We start from the raw sequence: 20,985 nt of genomic DNA, 5'->3' as shown, positions 1-20,985 counted from the left end.
TAATTATATTTTGGGAATGATTCATGGTCTTATGTAGCCACATTGTTTTGTACTTTCTGGCTGTCCCATGGTCATATAAAGTAGTTGTGTTCTACTTTACAAATCAATCACTGCTACTTGTAGGTTTTTCCAATAAAAAGATTTGGTGTGACATGAGCAAATTTTTGAGAAAAAAGTTTGAGAACCACTGACTTAGATAGTAAGCTTGAGAGCAATGACTGACTCTCTAATTGCAATGAAGAGTGGGATAAACAGACTTTAAAGGAGAAAAACAATATCTAGGGGAAGTGAATTAGCAAAGGAAGCGGAGAGACAGGATGAGGATTTCACTTAAGTGTGGAGAGAAGGGAAGAAAGAAGCATTTTCTCTCCAGATTAGGTCTAGGTTTTCTGGGAGGGGAACTAAGCAAGAAGATGACACTCAGAGGAGCTGTCCCCCCCTTTTTTAGTTGCTCATGAAACAGGGCAAGTAAAGCATTTAAAATTTCTCCAAGCATAGCCATTGGATTTATTTTTTAATTTTATTTATTACATTTGTATACCACCCTTCATCTGAAGATCACAGGACGATTCACAACATAATACAGGCACACACCCGACATGTGTGCATTCTGCTTGTGCATGACCATGTATACAGATGGTGCTGGGAAATAATAAATAAATAGAATCATACCAGGAAATGGCGGAAGAGAGATTCCTCATGGGTCGCAAAGAGACCCTCCCCAGAGCCCGAAGAGGATGTCAGTGAGGCTGGAGAAAGCCCAGAAGAGACCGGAGGTGCAGCAGGGCTTTGACGAGGCTGCTCAGCCCTCTCCTCCCCCACCTAACAGCTGACTTGTAGGGTAGTGCAGCAGCAGCCGCCGCCATTTTCCCGTGAATCCTCTGGCCTTCTGCCGACCCTAGAGCTTCAACTCTAGATATTTTGATCTGGATTGGAGAGAGCAGAAGAGAGAGCTGGACAGTAGTAAAAAAAAAAGACATTTAGTGGCTTTTTAGATGGAGCTCCCCATTTTATGTGATTTCACTTATGCACATGGGGGGCTGGCTGAAAGGACAACTGCAATTCCCCAGGTTGGAGGAGGGGCTGGCACATGGCACAGTCACTACCTTCCTGCGCCATGTGTGCCCCTTTCCCAGCCTGCCCCCCAACATACCTTTCCCTACCTTTGTAAGGCATAAAGGCAGATGCAGCCACCAGCTCCTATGGTGGCATTTCAAATGAGTTTCTGTTTTGTGGGTGGGATTCAACTGAATGCCGGCAAATTCAGGTTACTCTTGCACAACAAAATCAGCCTTCTTTGCAATACGTAAAGTGATCCCTGGACAGTGTGGAATAATGACTACTTGTTGTGGCATCACCATATAACTTCCTCACAGACAACTTGGAATGAGTGCTCAATAAACAGCCTATATTGTGATATAATCTCCCCACAAACTTTGTGCAAGAAAATCAGATGGAATGCTCAATAAACTGGCTGTCTAGATGTGTCGATGACGGGACAGTACCCACCAAAGCAAATATGGATCCTCCTGGGAGCATTTGAGTGTGAAGCGCCTAATAAGTGAGCAGCCACAATCCCATAGGTTTTCAGCAGCTGCTAGCCAAAAGAAACTGGGCACATTTAAAAACATAACAAAACTGAGTGACAATTTCAGTAAGAAGAGACTCAGTTCAGCCTGGACCGCTCCCTCCCTTCCACAGTATGTTGCAGAGTCATTAGCATCCTGTGTCTGAGACACAGCTTGCATCAGGATTCTTCCTGGGCTGCAGAAAGTCAAGTCTTGGAAATAGTAGTCATTGGGAGCCTGGCCACATGTCCCAAAGGGAATAGTTTCTTGGCAAGCCCTTGGAGTAGCAATTGCCAGGGAAGGCCTATTTTTCAGAGTTCAGCTTTCCCTCTTCACAGGAAGCGCCCACCAGGCAGGTCACATCCAGAAAGGACCTCACAGCAGTCAGCTGTGTGCGCCTGCCCTTGAGCATTTTGGACAGGAATGCTCCTTCCTGCCCCTGCTGAAGGACTGGCCCACTGCTGCCCTAGAGTCCCCCGCCAATAGTCAAGTCTTCTCTCTGTGGTGGAGCCAGCCTCATCTTCTTCACGGTTTGTAGCAAAAAAACTCCGCAATGCTACTGCCATGTCTGAACTGCATCAGGCACTTCTGTGAAGGATGTAAAAAATCAGTGATGAGCTGCTTATTCCATTAAGGGTCACTTCCCATTTTCCAGTACAGTGGTACCTCTTGCAAACTTAATTCGTTCTGGAGGCCCGTTCTTAACCTGAAACTCTTCTTAACCTGAGGTACCACTTTAGCTAATGGGACCTCCTGCTGCCGTTGTTCCAGTGGCACACAATTTCTGTTCTCATCCTGATGTAAAGTTCGTAACCCGAGGTACTACTTCCAGGTTAGTGGAGTCTGTAACCCGAAGTGTTTATAACCTGAGGTACCACTATACTAGGAGCATCTCCACCATGCCAACATTGCTACCATTATACTCCTTAAATAGGGTTGCTACTGCTATCAGTTATTGAAGGAAACTGCCTTCTTTCTTTCTAGCCTCAGAGGTGCATTAGATTTGGCCATTCCGATTTGGCCATTTTGTGTCTATCAGGCCTCTGGGGAAGAAGGCTGAGGGTCTGAGCTGACGGGCACTCCTCCTCTGCTGCCTCAGGCTGGCTGTGCTCCAAAGGCAGCTGGTTGAACCGGCTATCATGGGAAACTGCCTTACAGATCTTGGCAGTCTCCCTTCCCGTAAGCTGCTGCTTATTTGCATATCCTGGTTTGGAGCAGGAATTCCTTCCTGTAACTACCTGTGAAGTCCGGGTGCTGCTCACCTCTCTCTTGTTGAGGGAAGAGCTGGGGTGGAGAACAAACAAAAGCCACTTGCTGATCCAAAGCCTGCCTGCCTTTCTTATGCTTGCCTTGAAGCAACTGAGCTACCTCCCCAGCCCAGGGGAGGCAGGCAGATGGTCCTCTCGTTGGAGCAATCAGGCCTAGGCGCCTTTTCAGGGTCTAGCTCCACGCAGGTCTTTGGGAGATTTCATTGGCATATGGACCCATGGGCTTGAGTGGGCTACTTTTGCCACTCTTTTTCTGAGCAGACTGTTGCCAAGCCAGTCATGCGGCTGTTCTCAACTCTACAGCATAACTTCCAAAACTAGAGCATTGGAAGCCAAAGAAGACTGTTTCTCCGCCACCCACCTGAATTCCACAATGTCTGACTGAGGCTTTTGAGGGAAAGACTCTTTGCGAATGCCCAGGGGAATTATATTATGTAAAGGGAGAAGGCAAAGGTGAGCCCTGCCTTGAGCCTTTCTTGTGCTGGGATGTGAGTAGCATGGCACCCAACACTGCCAGTCTCGTCCTTGGCTTCCTCTACCTTCAAAGATCAGCCGTGGGCAGCCACAAACCCAAGCCAGCTGGTAGTCCATGCCCTGGAGCACAGCAGCAGCCTCCTGGGGTTCAGGTTGGCTTTACAGTGGTACCTCAGGTTAAGTACTTAATTCGTTCCGGAGGTCCGTACTTAACCTGAAACTGTTCTTAACCTGAAGCACCACTTTAGCTAATGGGGCCTCCTGCTGCTGACGTGCCGCCGGAACATGATTTCTGTTCTCATCCTGAAGCAAAGTTCTTAACCTGAAGCACTATTTCTGGGTTAGCGGAGTCTGTAACCTGAAGCCTATGTAACCCGAGGTATATTGTTCTTATCTCATTAACATAAGAAGCAGAGCAGCTTGCAATAAAAAAGAAAACACAAGAAGAACAATAGCACAGCATAATATGGAAGTACTAAATAAAAAGGGGGAAGTGGCTTTGCCTCCAGCCTATGAATCCAGAGAACTGGCAGCAGTGGCGGCAAGGGGCTGGAGAGGCAGGGATGAGCTAAGCCTGGCACTGCCTTAGGCCTGGCCCTATGGACCCCCAGGGTGCCCTTTAGGACACTTATGCGGCAGGTGGCGGCGGCAGCAGCAGTGAGGCTGTGTGGGCGGTTCTGCCACTTGCATTCCCAGCAGCAGCCCTTTTCCCAGCACTGAGAGCAGCTGGCATGTGCTTTTCTGAGAAGTCCTGGCCCACATGGCAGGTTTTGCCCTTATGCACATCAGGGAGGGAACAGTCGCTGCCAGTTATCTGAGGAGATGCTTAGAGGTTTCCCTGAACCAGCTGGGAACATCCCTCCTTGTTTGCATGTAGGAAATCCTCAGCCCCTGCATCATAAGAACAGCAGGCACTGCTGTCCTGTCCGTGGGCTTCCCTGAGGCATCTGGTTAAATGAAAGAAAACATGAAGCCCCGCTGACTTAAAGCAAGGGACTAGCTTCTAATCCAGCATCTGTCTGTCACAGTGGTAGCCAACCACACCCCTAAGGGAAGCCCACAAGCAGCCCATGGCTGCCCTAGTATTCTGCTGCTGCTGTTCTGCAGTGCAAGTATTCAGAGATATGCTGGTCGTATGCAGCTGTCTACCACAACCCCAAGATAGTGGGAGACCTTGGGGTCTAAAATTTCAGCAGCAGCCTGTGTGACAACAAAATTTGGTGCCCCTCTGCCTCTCAAACTCCATTCTAAATAATAGTTGTGGTGCCCACAACAGTCCCTGCAAGGTGCTACACCCAGTGCAACTGAAATCCGCCTCTGCCCAAGATCCCTTTCCCCCTCCGACCTCCTCTCCAATGGCCTTGTATCAAAACACTTTTGAATACTGAATCCCTTCTATGTACACCAGCACAAATGGGAACAAGAAAGTTTCGTTTGTAAAAATAATTTTCAGCAGTCTGAATTGATATTTCTGTGGGATTTGAGCAGGCAATATAGGCAACACCAAGAGCCCTTTTCAGTCTTTCTAGGGCAGTAGTTCTCAAACTTTTTTCTCTGGGCCACGCATTCAGAATAAAACTTTGTGCACACGACACCAAATTGTGTATTGGTAAAATTGCATTGGAAAACAAAAAGAAACATCTCCCAGCAGTGTGTGATTTATAACATGGAACGCAGCTACTTTATTATATGATTGTGGGACACCCAGAAATTATAAACAATACAGCTAGAGAAAATCATGAATCATTTCCAAAATATAATTATAAATGAGCCTCTTAAATATGTACTTTAAGGTGTGGGCTTGCTTTTGCCGGGCAATCTTATTTATATCAGGTCTAATTTGAGACAAACTCTCCTCTCTTCATCAACACAAATAAGCTTTTCTTTGACCTTTCATATTTGTCAAAGTTGGAAATCCCTGTTCACAACCATCAGTTGTGGAGAACTGTAGAAGAATAGCCACTGTTCTTGAAGAGAGGTGTAGATACTCGTGTGTGTGTGTGTGTGTGTGTGTGTGTGTATGTAAAATTATTTGATACTATACTGTACTGTACCATGCTGTACTGTACTGAAATGTTCACATAATTGGCCTTCAATCCTCCTGCCGCCCTTGGCTTCTTCTCCTGACATGCTTGTGTGGCACAACACACCCTTTGAGGACCTCTGCTCTAAGGCCTTTTCCCCTTACAATTTCCCCACAATGGTATTCTCTCTGAAGGTAAAGGCATGTAAACTAGCCCATATATACCTTACTGCCGGAAGCAGGTGGACTGAGCCACTGTTTGACACCCTGCACAGCTGCGCACTTTTGGCAGGAAGAATCCCTAACTGTTCATCGCAGCTGGAGGCAGGAGGTGTGACTGTGCAGCAGCAACTTTGGGCAGACCAATCCTTTTCTTTTTGCTAACAGCAGAGGGAGCTGATTGCTGTCCTATGTCTGGGCATGCACAGAATCACTCCCATCAGAATAAAGGAACTGAGGAAAACTGGGATTCAGAATGTCTCAAGATCCTACATAGGACCAGGAAGCTGGAAATGAAGTCATCTGAGCATTGCTGGCATTCCCATTCTGCGGATGTTACCAGTGGTCCTGTTCCTCTCCATCTCTCTGGTCGTGCACCAGGATGACAAGACTCCCCCACTCCTCTTTCCACAATAAAGTTAATAATCAGCACCCCATGGCATATTCAAGGACACAGTATGCAAAATGTCTGACTTTTATACCTTGCCTGATGATTCACAGGCACCAGGCTTCAAGTCGGAGCAGGCAGTGAAGGGCAGTTGTCACAGGAAACAGATTCAACCATAGGGGTCAGACAAAGTTGTTTGCTGGCTGCCTCTTTGTTCAACAGATGTGCAATGCAAAGAACAAATTGGTCAACCAGCTGATAAATCCAACTTGTCAACATTCATATTTCTCTGTGGATTTTAGATTTTCCCTTTAAAATCTGCAAGGAGGTGGGGCAGGAGACTTAGTCCTGTCCCCATGAAGAATGGCAGAACGGATCAGCCTTGAATGGCTGCTTACACCTCCACATTGCAGCCACACATTTGGCCAGTGGTTTCAAGCTATTCGCTATGACCTCACAACCCCTTTACTGGCTGGACACTGCTAATTTAGGTCCTGTCAGCATCTACAGAATGTGCCCCAGAGCACCCTACAAAAGAAAGCAAAGGAAACCTTAATGCTGCCAAGGGTCACTGTGGCAACTCCTTCATCTCTCCCCCTCCAAAAATTTGCTATATGTGAGTTCTGTGACCTGCCTGACCTGTTATTGCTAACACGCTTGAAACAGAAAAAAATCAGAGATGACATAAAACGGTTTTTTGTTATTGTTTTGCAATTTATCAGCTAGCCTAGAGGCTTATTCCACCAGTCTGCTATGGGATACACTGAAAGCAGTTTTGAGGGGCACCTTTATATGAGAAGGGAGTTGGCTTAATATCGGACAGGAACAGAAGCAGCCTTAATTACAGTAATTAAGAAATAAAGAATTCAGAACTTAGACATTAAAGGTCTAGGAGCAAGAGGATGCACTGAATATTAACTGGGGAGGAGGTGAAACCCAGAAATAGATTTCTTAGAGGTAAATAAAACTGCAGGACCCCTCCAGTATATTAATCAGAAATATTATGAATTTGATACTGAACGATATGATTGGCTTACAAATGGAAACAAAAATGTAAAGGACATGCTATTTCCCCCTTTAAAAACAAAACAAAACAGGAGACTGTATGAACCAAGAAAAAAAACCTAACTGGAATTGTAATAATTGTTTGGAAACCTGTATACAGTACTGAGAAATAATCAGACCAAACACCAATAAATACACATCTAGGCAGGACAGGGGTGCAACAACTAGATGAGGATCAAGTAGCTCACTTAAGCCAACCAATCACATTCAGCAATATAAACCGAGTCATTAAAAATGTACAGCCAGGCAAATCCCCTGGACAAGATGGATGCGTAGGTGGATTTTAATAGTTTTAAAGAAGAACTGATTCCTTTCTTGTGCCTGTTATTTAATGACATTAAATCTTGAATGCTTATTCCAGAACTGTGGCAAGATACAAGAGTCATAGCTATACCCAAACCAAGCCAGGAGAAAGAATAGACTCATATAGACTGATACTTTTAAAATAGATGCATATTTTTTACAAGTGTAACAGCCAGAAGGCTGAAAAAGATTGAGGAAACCACCCAGTGAGCCTCAGATGAAGGGCAGTATAGATTTAATTTATGATGATGATGATGATGGAAAAGATCTACAGGTGACCCAGTAAGATTCTGAATGTTTTGTACCACAGAAAGAAAGAGATATATCCCATTATCAGTACTGTGACGATGGGGGAAAAGTATTTTGCAAATTATATTGCCTTTACTTTTTGAAGTCCTTAGAAAAATGATTTTGGAAACTTAATAGAGCGTCTCTCTGGAGGGGGAGGGGGGCAGGGAAACTGCCATAGCCCTCTTGCCCTTTATCAAAAAGGGAGATGCAACCTAAGCCATGGGACCCTTATTAAGAGCATGTATAAACTGAACCACATAGTACGTTTCTCTGCAGACGAAATGGCCTTTACAACAACCATTGCAGAGGTCTAGATTAGTTTAGGTATAATGAGCTGTGCTAACATTTATGGAGCTTTATCTGATCTCCAAATTAATTTTCAAAAACTGGAAATGCTCTGTCTAAATATACCACACACACCACAACACCAAATGCAACAAACTACTACTGGACTTATACTCGTCAATTAAATACCTGATTATCACAATTCCTAAAACTTGGACATGACATCTTAAAATTAATTCTTATTCACTTCTATTATATATAAATAAATAAATAAATAAATAAATAAATAAATAAATAACTTTTTCAACAAAATAAGCTTAAGCTATATTACCTAGGTAAAATTGCAGTAATTGAAATGGTTGGTATTCCTGAGCGGTTACTTTTATAGCAAGTAATTCTAATTGCAACAGCTGAACCAAAACTGAAAAACTGACAGATACTAATCAATAAATTTATTAATGAGGGAAACCAAGAATCAGAAATTCAGCATTTTATAAAGAAGTCACATGAGCCCTGGGTGTTCCAGATGTGCTCTGCTAGAACAATGTCTCTCATATAAAATGTCTTTTTGCACTTATTGAAGATGAATATCCTAAAATCCAGTTGAGTGTGGAATACCCTGAAAATTGGGAACAAATAAAAATCAAAAGCATTGCACTCCTAATTCATACAATGGAAAAAACTGAACACACTAGACAACCTATTTTTAATAGAAATTTTAAAATTTGGAAGGAATTGTTGATAAAATTAGTCCCACCAACATCACCACTCATTCTGTTCCTGTATCACCACATATTTTACTGTGAGGGTCCATTACAACAATTAAATTCATAGGGCAAAGTGGGACTCAAAACACATACAATATTTATTTAGAACTTAACCCTTAACTGCTGCACAGATTTAAGACAAAATCACTATGGTGTCCTTCAGCTAGCTCCAGGTACGCCAGAAGCAACACTCCCATTCACTCTTAGAGGTAAAAACATAGGCTACATTGGCACTAACACTTTTTGAAACGAAGTTCTAACATCTGACATATATGAATTTCCATATTTTTCCGTGTATAGGACGAATCCAATTGTCTGGATTTTCATTTCAATTTTAGGGTTCTGGTGACTCTAAAATATTGTTTTCTTAATTTTGGGTTCCAAAAAAATAGGGGTCATCATATGCATGGGGGGGGTCTTATACATGGAAATATGCAGTACTAAGGAAAAGTACTAAAGGTTCTACTGATAGCCTGAAGTAGCTATGGGAACAAGATGTTGCAACCAGTATTGATCAGGATAAATGGGAAGGCATTCGACTCAATGTCCACTCGATTAAAAAAAAGCCTTTCAGGTAATAAGCAGATGCTACATGTCTTCCCATACCCTAAGCAAAATAACCAAAATAACCATGTAGCTGAAGTAGCTTTCAATTTCTTAATTCTGTTTCATAGAATTGTAGAGTTGGAAGGGACCTTGAGGGTCATCTAGTCCAACCTCTGCAATAAATAAACTTTGTTTTTTATTTAAAGCAAGGACTCAGTTGCTATTGGCTCTTCCTCTTTGGGGTTTCAAAGCTAGTTGTCTCAGCCAACCTCCTTGTCTCAGTCGGCCTCCTGTAGCCTTGCAAGCTCCATGACAGACTGCTGTGCCACAGGTGACGTTGCTCTTAACATGACTCAGCTGAAGCCACAAAGTTGGCAATCTCATGTGTCTTTCTGTTTCAGGATCCACTCCATCAATATAGGATTGGACTTTGCCAATTTATTTGTTTCTTGTTTGTAATGTGGTTTTTATTCGTTTGCATCTTTAAATTGTTTAACATGGTTGCATTGAGATATAGTTTTGTTTACACAGAGCATATGGCATACAACAATCACATAAAAACAAAAAACAAAACGCAGATAAACGTTTCTGAATATATTAACAAAACTGTGTCAGTGTATATACCAAAATTATTAGTTATTACAGATATGAAATAATGTATTGCTTAGATTGGAGACCATAACTATAAGGTATTTTGTATCAATATCAATTATAATTTATAGGAATTTATAGGAAGTGGGGGAGGGCTGAAAGGGAAAAAATTAAAATATCTACTTCATGCATGCCAGTACTTTGGTTACTGTTCTACCATATGCCTCAATATTTGTGTAATCAATAATGTGACACCAGATTGCATTAAAATTGTCATTTTTCTTTTGGCTTCTTACTAGTTTTAATGTTTTTGTGTTAGTTTTTCCAATAATGCTGTTTACCAAATTGCATTATATCATTGGTCCATAGTTAATAATAGTTGTTCTTGCAGTAACTGATAGATGTGTTATGAGTTATTTGTTTCTAATTGCAACATAACATGAGTATATTAGTAGCACCAGTCCTGTGGTCACGGAGACTATCTGCCTTGTAATCAAAGATATTTTTGTAAATACATTTTTCCAGAATGTTTCTATTTTTGGATATTCCCACCACATGTGCCATTATGTCCCTAGTGGGACACCATCTCCAACACATGGGAGATCAGTTCAGTTTTATATAGGCTAGGTGTCTTAAGTGTTAAGTGCCTACCCTGCACAATTCTAATGGCCTGTTCTCTGTTGTTGCTAAAATGGATTTGTATAGTGTTTTGCCAATTTATTTGCCTCTGGTAGGTGGTTAATGGGGACCCCTTTCCCACACTTCCTATCAGGGAATTTGATAGGCTCCAGAGCAATGACCTCTCCTTTCTCTGTTCACTTGGGTTCCATAGGACGGAGAGGAACAAGTCCAGGGGTGGATTTAGGGGCAAGCCAAGTATGCTGTTGTGGTTGCTCAAGAGTAGCCAGGCAGGACTCCGACCTGTCTTTTACAGGCTTTATTTTTGATGCAAACTATTTACAGTGAAGTGCGTCTTAAGTTCATGTCTGGCTCAGTTGCTAGCAGAATCCGGGAGCGGTCTGTTCTTGTACCTCCCCCAACATAAAAATTTCATCACCCCAGCCTTTTCCGCCCCTCCTTGCGCCTCAAACTGCTGCGCATGACGGGCAATGGCAGGAGTGTGCTTCCCTCCTCTCCGGCTTGCTCAGGCACGGTGTTAAGGCTGCATCCTCTGGTCCCTGCACCTCTTCTCCACTGGAGGTGGGGCTTTCCTCTTCTCCGGAAGAGGAACTGCTTTGCAAGATTTTCAGAGGCTCCCGGTAACACAACTCTCCTTGTCTCTCGCCTCTGAGCTGATGGCAGTTCCCCGACTGAGTGGTTCTCAACCTTTTTCATCTGGACCACACTTTCAGAATAAAAATTTTCTCACAAAACGCCAAGTTGCTTATTGATAAGAAATAGATTGGAAAACACAACTACGATTGTCCTCAGTATCACTTGATGCTCTTACTCTCATTTTGAAAATATATCTATCCATATTCTGCAATAAAATACTATACTACACTGAAATGTTTCTGATGGTCCTTGAATCTTCCCACACTTGCCATCCTCTTCTGCCACACCAGTGTGCTGCCCCACACCCTTTGAGAACCACTGACCTAGGGCCTTACATCATGAGTCTGCGAATATGGAAAAAAAAATTCCCCGTCCGGGATATTGGGTCCAGCAAGCTTCCCAGTTTTAGCTCTGAGCTGGCCCAGCAGAGTAATGCAGCAGTCCTGAGTCCATGTGAGAAAGGGATAAAATCAAGTCCAAAAGACAGATCGGTTCTTATCTCTAGAAGCGTTTATTTACAAGCCATAAATCAGTCCATCGGAAACCTCCGCCATTCCGGCATCTCTCCGTGCTTCCAAAAGCACACTGACACAGCCTGTCTGTTTAGCTGTGTCTTTCAGCGTCTCTCAGTGAGAACTGAAAGTAACTCACAGACAAAGCCTGTGACGCCTGGCCCTGCTTCCGGCCCCTCCCAGATGCAGGGCACCACGGAGTTTTAACCCTGTTTGTTCCAAACTCCACACCCCCTCTTGTCCTGCATCTAGGGACAATAGCCAACAGTGCTTTCCCCATACACAAACCCTCGCAGAACTCCTCGTGCTTCTGGAAGGTTAATGGTTTTGTGAAACCATCGGCGAGGTTCTTGGTTGAGGGACAGTATTTCAGAGCAACTAGCCCCTCACGAACGCTCTGACACACATTTTGAAAACGTATGTCCAAATGTTTGGTCCTCGCCTTGAATTGTCCCGTCTCAGCCAATTTAAGGCACGGTTGATTGTCTTCATGCACCACAACGGGCAGACAATCCTCTCCACAGATTTCCTCGACCAAACACACATAAAACTCCAATTCTCTGCAAGCATCTGATAGCGCACTGAACTCAGCTTCAGTAGATGAAAGCGCTATGAGACTTTGCTTCCGGGACCTCCACCCTATCACTGAGTCCCCAAACTTCACCACTAGACCTGACACTGATTTGCGATCCTCAAGATTAGCCCAATCCGAGTCCACCCAAGCAGTCAGCTTGACATCTCCTTGAGCTGACAACTTCAGACAAAAGTCTTTGGTATCTTGCAGGTAACGCAGCACCCGCTTTATACCATTCCAGGCCTGCACACTAGGACTTGAGGCCTCTCTACTGAACAGATTGACAGCAAACGCTATATCTGGTCTGCTCCACTGTGACAGATACAACAGACTACCTAGAGCTGACTGAAAGAGCTCAGTGTTTTCGAACACTACACGTTCTACTTGCTGACACTCCTTTACAAAACCAGCCTCCATGGGTGATCTGGCACCTGCACACTCAGACATCCTGAACTTCTCAAGCAACTGTTCAATCTTACCTCTCTGGCAAAGCAAAAAGCTTCCATCGCTTGCTTTTGTGATCTGCACACCCAAATAGGATTTGACATCTCCAAGCTGCTTCAGCTTGAACCGCTTTCCAAGCTCTCTAGCAAACTTTTCCACCTGTTTACCTGTCTGTGCCATCACTAAGATATCATCAACAAACACCTGGACCACTTCCTGTTTTAAGCCTGACTCTTTAACGTAAAGACAACTGTCTGCAAGAGATCTCTTAAAACCTAGCTCCTCTAAAGCTTCATGTAGGCACATATTCCAATTCCTGGCAGATTGACGTAATCCATAGATGGATTTGTGCAATCGCCACACAACACCTGGCTCACTGACTTCAAACCCTGGAGGAGGAAGCATGTACAACTCCTCCTTGAGATCTGAGTTCAGGTAGGCGACATCTACATCAAAATGGTTCACCTTCCAACCTCTTTGTGCTGCTATCGCCAAAAGCATTCTCAGAGTTTCCGCTCTCGAGGTTGGCGAATATACCTCTGTGAAATGGACACCCTTCCTCTGTGTGAATCCTCGGGCTACTAACCTCGCTTTATACTGTGGTTCTCCTGCTTCTGTGGGTTTCAAACGGTAAACCCATCTGCAGCTAACAGCTTTTTCGCCCATCGGCAACTTCGTGAGAGAAAACACACCTAGAGACTCCATTGAGTTCATCTCCTTCTGCATCGCCTCATGCCATTTGCTAGCTTCTTCCTGAGGCAACTTCTGAACATCCTCAAAGGATTCAGGCTCACATCTAGCCACACCAACCCAGACACTAGTGGCTTCATACCTTTCAGGTGGCTTTCCCTTGGTCGATCTTGCTGACCTCCTCAGCGTGAATTCCGGAACTGCGCCTGATTCACCTGGATCAACCCTACTATCCTCTGTGTCAGACACATCCCCCTCTGACCTGCTGCGCCGTTTCAGGCGTACAGCTGGTTCTGCTGGTGAGGATGGTGCACTCCTTAGCTCAGACTTGACAGTGACCTGTGGAGGGGTCCTAGGACTCCCTTTTGGAGAAACTGGCGCTGGACCCTGTTGCTGTGGACCGCGCGCATCAGCAGCAGGTTCAGCTTCACCTTCCTTCTCTTCCTCATCTGAGTCTGACAAAACATCTGGGTTCCCGTGAAGACGCTTCCACCCACTCTGCTCGCAAAACTCAGCACTGCCGCTAATAAGCAGCTTAGACTGGTTGCCAGTAGGGTATGCGAAACGCCACGCCTTTGAACCCGGCTCATAGCCCACAAAGATCATCTTCCTAGACCTTGGCTCACCCTTTCTGCGCATGGCCTTTGGAATGAGAACAAAAGCCTCAGACCCAAAAACATGAAGAAACCCCACCTTTGGCTTCTTCTGATGCAACAAGTAATACGGTGTGTTGCCTACACTGGAATTGTACACCCTGTTCTGTACAAAACATGCTGTCCGATAACTCTCTGCCCAAAAGCGCTGTGGCAAACCTGAGTCTGCCAGCATTGCATTCGCAGCTTCCTGCAATGTGCGATGCTTTCTCTCCGCAAGCCCATTCTGTTGCGGAGAGTAGGGGGCCGTCAATCGATGATTGATACCCTTCTGCCTGAAAAACGATTGCAGCGCAGAACCTGTAAACTCCCCCCCCCCCCGATCAGATTGAAAGGAAATCACCCTGGTAGAGAACTGTAGCTCTATTGCAGTGATCCAATCCCTGATCAATGCAGCTGCTTCTGACTTGCATTTAAGCGCAAAAACCCAAGAAAACCTTGAAAAATCGTCAATTAGAACTAGAACCCACTTAGATCCAGCTAAAGAAGGTGTCGGCATGGGTCCTGACAAATCTGCATGGACAAGTTCAAAGGGTTTGCTAGTCCTTCTCTCTGATCTAGGATATGGGCAAGTTGTGACTTTCGACTGCTTACAGGCTTGACAATCTAGGTATTTGTCACAAGCCTTGAACCTACAACCAATGGTGTTTTCGGCAGCCTTTCACACAAGCGACCACCCCGCGTGCGCAAGTTTCCTGTGCCATAAGTGAATACAACCATCGTGTGGTGGGACATTTGCACACTTCACATGGGCATCTTCAATGGACTCTCCACTAGCCCCATTTTCCACCAGCCCCATTTTTCCACCAGTCCCATTTTCCACTAGTCCCATTTTTCCACCAGCCCCATTTTCAACAGGCATCTGCACCAGAAAGAGCCTGTCTGTTCTCTCAACGCTGTAGATCTTCTTGCCATCCCTGTAGAAAGAGCACAATTTGTTAGAGAACCGAACATCGAACCCTTCATCATTTAAGGCTGTTACACTTAAAAGAGAGTGTGCAAGCTCTGGGACAACATAAGCTTGCACCCAACAATCCAAGAAAGAACAATACAAAGACCCAGATTCAGTCAGCGGTCTCTTTGATCCATCTGCCAACGTGATATTTTGTTTGGCTTTTACTGCCTTGCAGTCTCTCAGGAACTCTCGAGAGTTTACTAAAGTGTGGGTCGCTCCAGTGTCAACAACGAGAGATAAAGTGTCTCTCTGGCTGTCTTCCAAAGCTGCCATGGCAACGCTCGTACCCCCACCGGGGTCTGTGTCAAAGCCAGTGTCCATCCTGGTTGCCATGGTTACTGCCCGGCTGCTGCTGCTGTTCCCAGGCTCTGTTGTCTGCGAAATGCTGCTTATCTGCCTTCCTTGCAGGTGGCTGACCTTGGCAGCCTGGGCCTCAAGCGGATGCTTCCCAGCGCTATTGGACGTCGCAGCAAAGCACAAACAACTTTCGGAGACTTTCGCTTTCTCAGAGCTCTTGGCACGGCCTGCACCCCCACTCTTGGGTGCACAGCAGCCTGAGGAACAGCTTGTCACTGCTTTCCTCCTTTCAGCTCCCAGCATCTCTCCAGCACACAGTCCATCACACAGACGTGTTGAAGCATCACAACAGCTTTCCAACACTGTCCCAGCCCCCACTGGGCTTTCTGGGCATCCTTCAGCCTCTCCTGGGCTTCCTCCAGCCCCCTTTGGCCTGGCTCTCGCTGAGCTTTCACACACACTCCTCAGCGCCTGGCAGGCGGCTTGCTGCTTGCAAAGCTGCCTCTGCTCTTTCTCCCTCAGCATAGCATTAGCTGGTGTGGGTGGGGCCGGCTCCTTCTGGACTGGACTCCAGAGCCCTGTGGCCGCAAACCACCCCCTGGCTCCTCTTGACCAGGCCTCCCAATTGGCTCCATGCAGCCTTTCACCGGGGTAGCTCTCTTGGCTCTGCTGTGCCTGTGCAGCAGCCATTCTCCTCCCCCCGGGGCTTCAAACGTACTCACTCTGCCAGCAAGCTGGTCCTCCGAAGCAGCAGCCTCTCTCTTGGCCTTTGGCTCCGCTCACCAGCATCTCCCACTGCCCTTCCTGGCAGGAGATCACAGCAACTCAAAGCTGGCGTTCTTCCCCCTTCTCACACTTATCAGGAAACACGTAAGACCCATAACCTCTGCGAATATGGAAAAAAAAATTCCCCGTCCGGGATATTGGGTCCAGCAAGCTTCCCAGTTTTAGCTCTGAGCTGGCCCAGCAGAGTAATGCAGCAGTCCTGAGTCCATGTGAGAAAGGGATAAAATCAAGTCCAAAAGACAGATCGGTTCTTATCTCTAGAAGCGTTTATTTACAAGCCATAAATCAGTCCATCGGAAACCTCCGCCATTCCGGCATTTCTCCGTGCTTCCAAAAGCACACTGACACAGCCTGTCTGTTTAGCTGTGTCTTTCAGCGTCTCTCAGTGAGAACTGAAAGTAACTCACAGACAAAGCCTGTGACGCCTGGCCCTGCTTCCGGCCCCTCCCAGATGCAGGGCACCACGGAGTTTTAACCCTGTTTGTTCCAAACTCCACAATGAGGACCCACTAAATATATTGGATGTTACTAAGACTTATTATAATTGAATCATAGAATCATAGGATTGGAAGAGACCACAAGGGCCATTGAGTCCAACCCCCTGCCAAGCAGGAAACACCATCAGAGCACTCCTGACATATGGTTGTCAAGCCTCTGCTTAAAGACCTCCAAAGAAGGAGACTCCACCACACTCCTTGGCAGCAAATTCCACTGTCGAACAGCTCTTACTGTCAGGAAGTTCTTCCTTATGTTTAGGTGGAATCTTCTTTCTTGTAGTTTGGATCCATTGCTCCGTGTCCGCTTCTCTGGAGCAGCAGAAAACAACCTTTCTCCCTCCTCTATGTGACATCCTTTTATATATTTGAACATGGCTATCATATCACCCCTTAACCTCCTCTTCTCCAGGCTAAACATGCCCAGCTCCCTTAGCCGTTCCTCATAAGGCATCGTTTCCAGGCCTTTGACCATTTTGGTTGCCCTCCTCTGGACACGTTCCAGTTTGTCAGGTCCTTCTTGAACTGTGGTTCCCCAGAACTGGACACAGTACTCCAGGTGAGGTCTGACCAGAGCAGAATACAGTGGCACTATTACTTCCCTTGATCTAGATGCTATTGATGCAGCCCAGAATTGCATTGGCTTTTTTAGCTGCCGCGTCACACTGTTGGCTCATGTCAAGTTTGTGGTCAGCCAAGACTCCTAGATCCTTTTCACATGTACTGCTCTCAAGCCAGGTGTCACCCATCTTGTATTTGTGCCTCTCCTTTTTTTTGCCCAAGTGCAATACTTTACATTTCTCCCTGTTAAAATTCATCTTGTTTGTTTTGGCCCAGTTCTCTAATCTGTCAAGGTCGTTTTGAAGTGTGATCCTGTCCTCTGGGGTGTTAGCCACCCCTCCCAGTTTAGTGTCATCTGCAAATTTGATCAGGATGCCCTTGAGTCCATCATCCAAGTCGTTGATAAAGATGTTGCATAAGACCGGGCCCAAGACAGAACCCTGTGGCACCCCACTAGTCACTCTTCTCCATGAAGAGGAACCATTGATGAGCACCCTTTGGGTTCGGTCAGTCAGCCAGTTACAAATCCACTGAGTGGTAGCATAGTCAAGACCACATTTTACCAGCTTCTTTACAAGAATATCATGGGGCACCTTGTCAAATGCCTTGCTGAAATCAAGGTAGGCTACATCCACTGCGTTCCCTTCATCTACCAGGCTTGTAATTCTGTCAAAAAATGAGATCAGGTTAGTCTGACATGACTTATTTTTCAGAAATCCATGCTGACTATTGGTGATCACAGCATTCCTTTCTAGGTGCTCACAGACTGTTTGCTTAATGATCTGCTCCAGAATCTTCCCTGGTATTGATGTCAGACTGACTGGGCGGTAATTATTTGGGTCCTCTCTTTTCCCCTTTTTGAAAATAGGGACAACATTTGCCCTCCTCCAGTCTGCCGGGACTTCGCCTGTTCTCCAGGAATTCTCAAAGATGACTGCCAATGGTTCTGAGATCACATCTGCCAGTTCTTTTAATACTCTTGGATGCAGTTCATCTGGCCCTGGAGACTTGAATACATCTAAACTAGCCAAGTATTCTTGTACTATCTCCTTAGTTATTCTGGGCTGTGTTTCCTCTGCTGAATCATTTGCTCCAAATTCTTCAGGTCGGGCATTGTTTTCTTTATCGGAGAAGACTGAGGCAAAGAAGGCATTGAGGAGTTCAGCCCTTTCTGTGTCCCCTGTTTGCATTTCACCATCTTCTCCTCTGAGTGACCCCACTGTTTCTTTGTTCTTCCTTTTGCTACAAACATACCCATAAAAGCCTTTTTTGTTGCTTTTAACCTCTCTAGCAAGCCTGAGTTCATTCTGTGCTTTAGCTTTTCTGACTTTGTGTCTACACGTGCTGGCTATTTGTTTGAATTCCTCTTTGGTGGTTTCCCCCATTTTCCATTTTTTGTACACATCCTTTTTTAATCTTAACTCAGTTAAAAGTTCTTTAGATAGCCACCCTGGCTTCTTTAGGCACCTTCTCATTGGTATTGCCTGAAGTTGTGCTTTTACTATCTCCCTCTTAGCAAACTCCCAGCCATCATGAACTCCCTTTCCTTTTAGTATTACTGTCCATGGGATCTCACCCAGCACTTCCCTAAGTTGTATGAAGTCGGCTTTCTTAAAGTCAAGAAATTGAGTCCTAGTATGCTTGGCTGCTTCTTTCCGCTGTATAGTAAACTTCAGAAGAGCATGATCAGTCGCGCCTAATGATCCTTCCACTTCTACCCCACTAACCAGGTCATCAACATTGGGTAGGACCAGATCTAAAATGGCTGTTCCTCTTGTTGCTTCTCACACTTTCTGGACAATGAAGGCTTTACCTTAAATAATGAAGGCCTTTACCTTAAATAATTGAAAAGGCTTTACCTTAAATAATGTTTCATATGAAATCCACCACCCAGATTCCAACCTTGACCCATCAAGTTCCCTTCCAGGGCTGTGGGACTACTTGCATCACCCACAAGTTGCCAACCCTTCCTCAGACCTATATAGATGTGTGTACCATAGTGGGAATTACAAACAACCAGAGATAAGGGCTGGAAACTTCTTTATTTCAGGAGCGGCGCAAAACTGAAAACTAGCCCATTTAGCCCCACTCCCACTGCCTTGGCTCTGTCCTCTTCCACCTTCATCTTCCTCTCAGACCATTTCCATGCCTCTAAATCAGGCATAGGCAAACTCAGCCCTCCAGATGTTTTGAGACTACAGTTCCCATCATCCCTGACCACTGGTCCTGTTAGCTAGGGATGATGGGAGTTGTAGTCCCAAAACATCTGGAGGGCCATTTGCCTATGCCTGCTCTAAATACAACTCAGGACATGCAGCTCACCCACCGCAACACCACAGGAACCTATTTATCTAAGCTGAAGACCATTTTAAAGACTACATTTAACATATCACTGGCCAAGCAACTCCATTTAGCTTTCACTATGAAGAAAATTTTTGAAAGTGGGTGTCAGAAGGGAAAAACAAAGCAGCAGCTCAAAGGCCAGCTAAAACTGTAACAAAACTTGGCAGCTTCTTCATGACAGCTAAGCCTGGTCCACAGCCCCCACTCCACCTGCTGGGGTGGTTTATACATAGGAATCAGAACGCGACTTGTCCACATGAGACTGTCTTAAGAGCCTGAAACCACAGAAGGAAACAGACACGACAAGCAAGCCCCTTGCTCAGGGCGAGAGGGAGAGACTGAGGGGGGAATGTCACCCTGGACCCAGAAAGGCCCCTCCATGTGTCAACATTTGAGCATCTGTGAGGGGCAGGGGCTCCTGCCTATGAACCCCAAGCTGACCCACCCAAAGTCAGGGATCCTCCTGCAAGTGGGTCTTCTTGAGACAGTGGGCCGGGAAATGCCTTGAGAAACATGGGCGTAGCCTGGATTTTTGTTGGGGGGTGCAGAACGTCAGTTAAGTATTTGATTTTTATTGATTTGGGGGGCAGCTGCCCCCTTGACTGCGCCCATGTTGTGAGGGGCCAGCTTCCAGCTATTCTGTGGCATTTGCAGTGGGAGTCCCATCCATTTGTGGCCAGGGATGGCACACCCGAGTTGGGCCATTTCAGAACAAGGGTTCAAATCTCCACTCTGAGACATAAAGCTCACTGGGTGACCTTGAGCCAGTCCGTCTCTCGATCTAACTTACTTGATGGAAAAACAGGGAAAGCGATAACCACACCTGCTACTGAGCTCCTTGGAGGAACAAAGGTGGGATTGGACTTCCTGCTTCTTAATCCCATGCCATTTGGCTAGGAGTTACCTTGAATGGCATTTAAATTAAAATGCTTGCAACAAGTGAAAATTTGGCAGATCTTCTGGGGCCTGAGGCAAAGGCCAAAGCCCCTTCCTTGATGGACTGCAGTGGGGGAAAGGGGGCAGGCACATTCCGGAAGAACAAGGCTGGGGGTCCTTCTCACCTTCCAAAAATGAGCAACATGATTAAAATAGTGCTCTCCATCAGCCTTTGGAGAGCAAAGGACAACAGCATTTTAAACAGGCCTGTGAGTTTGGCTTTTGCTGCCCTAAGAGAACGGCTGAACTTATCCCTCTTGATGGTTCTTCATGTTAAGTGTTTCCATTTTGTACCTCAAGGGCCTTTTCAAAGGCTACATGGGAAGATATAAGCAGCATACCTACATAAAAAGAAAGAGTGAGGCGGCCACAGCAGGAACAGTCAGCTGCGCCAGGAACAGGGAGACTCCAGGTGCGTGGCAGAGGCGTAAAACAGGAAGTTCCTTCCAGCCCAGAGGAAGAAAGGAAAACGGCCAGTCTAGGCCCCTTTGGGGGGAACTCTGTGGTGCTTTGGGCTGAGAAAGTGCCCAAGGGAGGTTGCTGTATGGAGAGCCTCCTGGGGGAAGCCATATCCACCCACAGGCCAGGCAGGCTGGCTCTTTCTATTTCCCCTCGGGTGGCTGGAGAGGCGGAGGTCTCTTCTCGCAGGTAATAATAATAATAATAATAATAATAAT

General features: G+C 45.7%; 1 long non-coding RNA gene across 1 annotated transcript in view; it reads left to right on the top strand.

Annotated features, from left to right (window-relative positions):
• The first annotated feature begins 17,002 nt into the window (after positions 1-17,002).
• Positions 17,003-20,985, top strand: part of LOC309359375 — a 74,260-nt gene continuing 70,277 nt past the window's right edge. The window contains exon 1 of the long non-coding RNA XR_014163824.1: positions 17,003-17,032. This is a non-coding gene — a long non-coding RNA (uncharacterized lncRNA). The remainder of the gene's footprint in view (positions 17,033-20,985) is intronic.

The sequence above is a fragment of the Podarcis melisellensis genome (assembly GCF_964234715.1).
Source record: "Podarcis melisellensis genome assembly, chromosome: 16".
Taxonomy (NCBI): domain Eukaryota; kingdom Metazoa; phylum Chordata; class Lepidosauria; order Squamata; family Lacertidae; genus Podarcis; species Podarcis melisellensis.
Note: the sequence above shows the minus strand (reverse complement) of the source record. Positions and strands in the feature narration are given on the sequence as shown.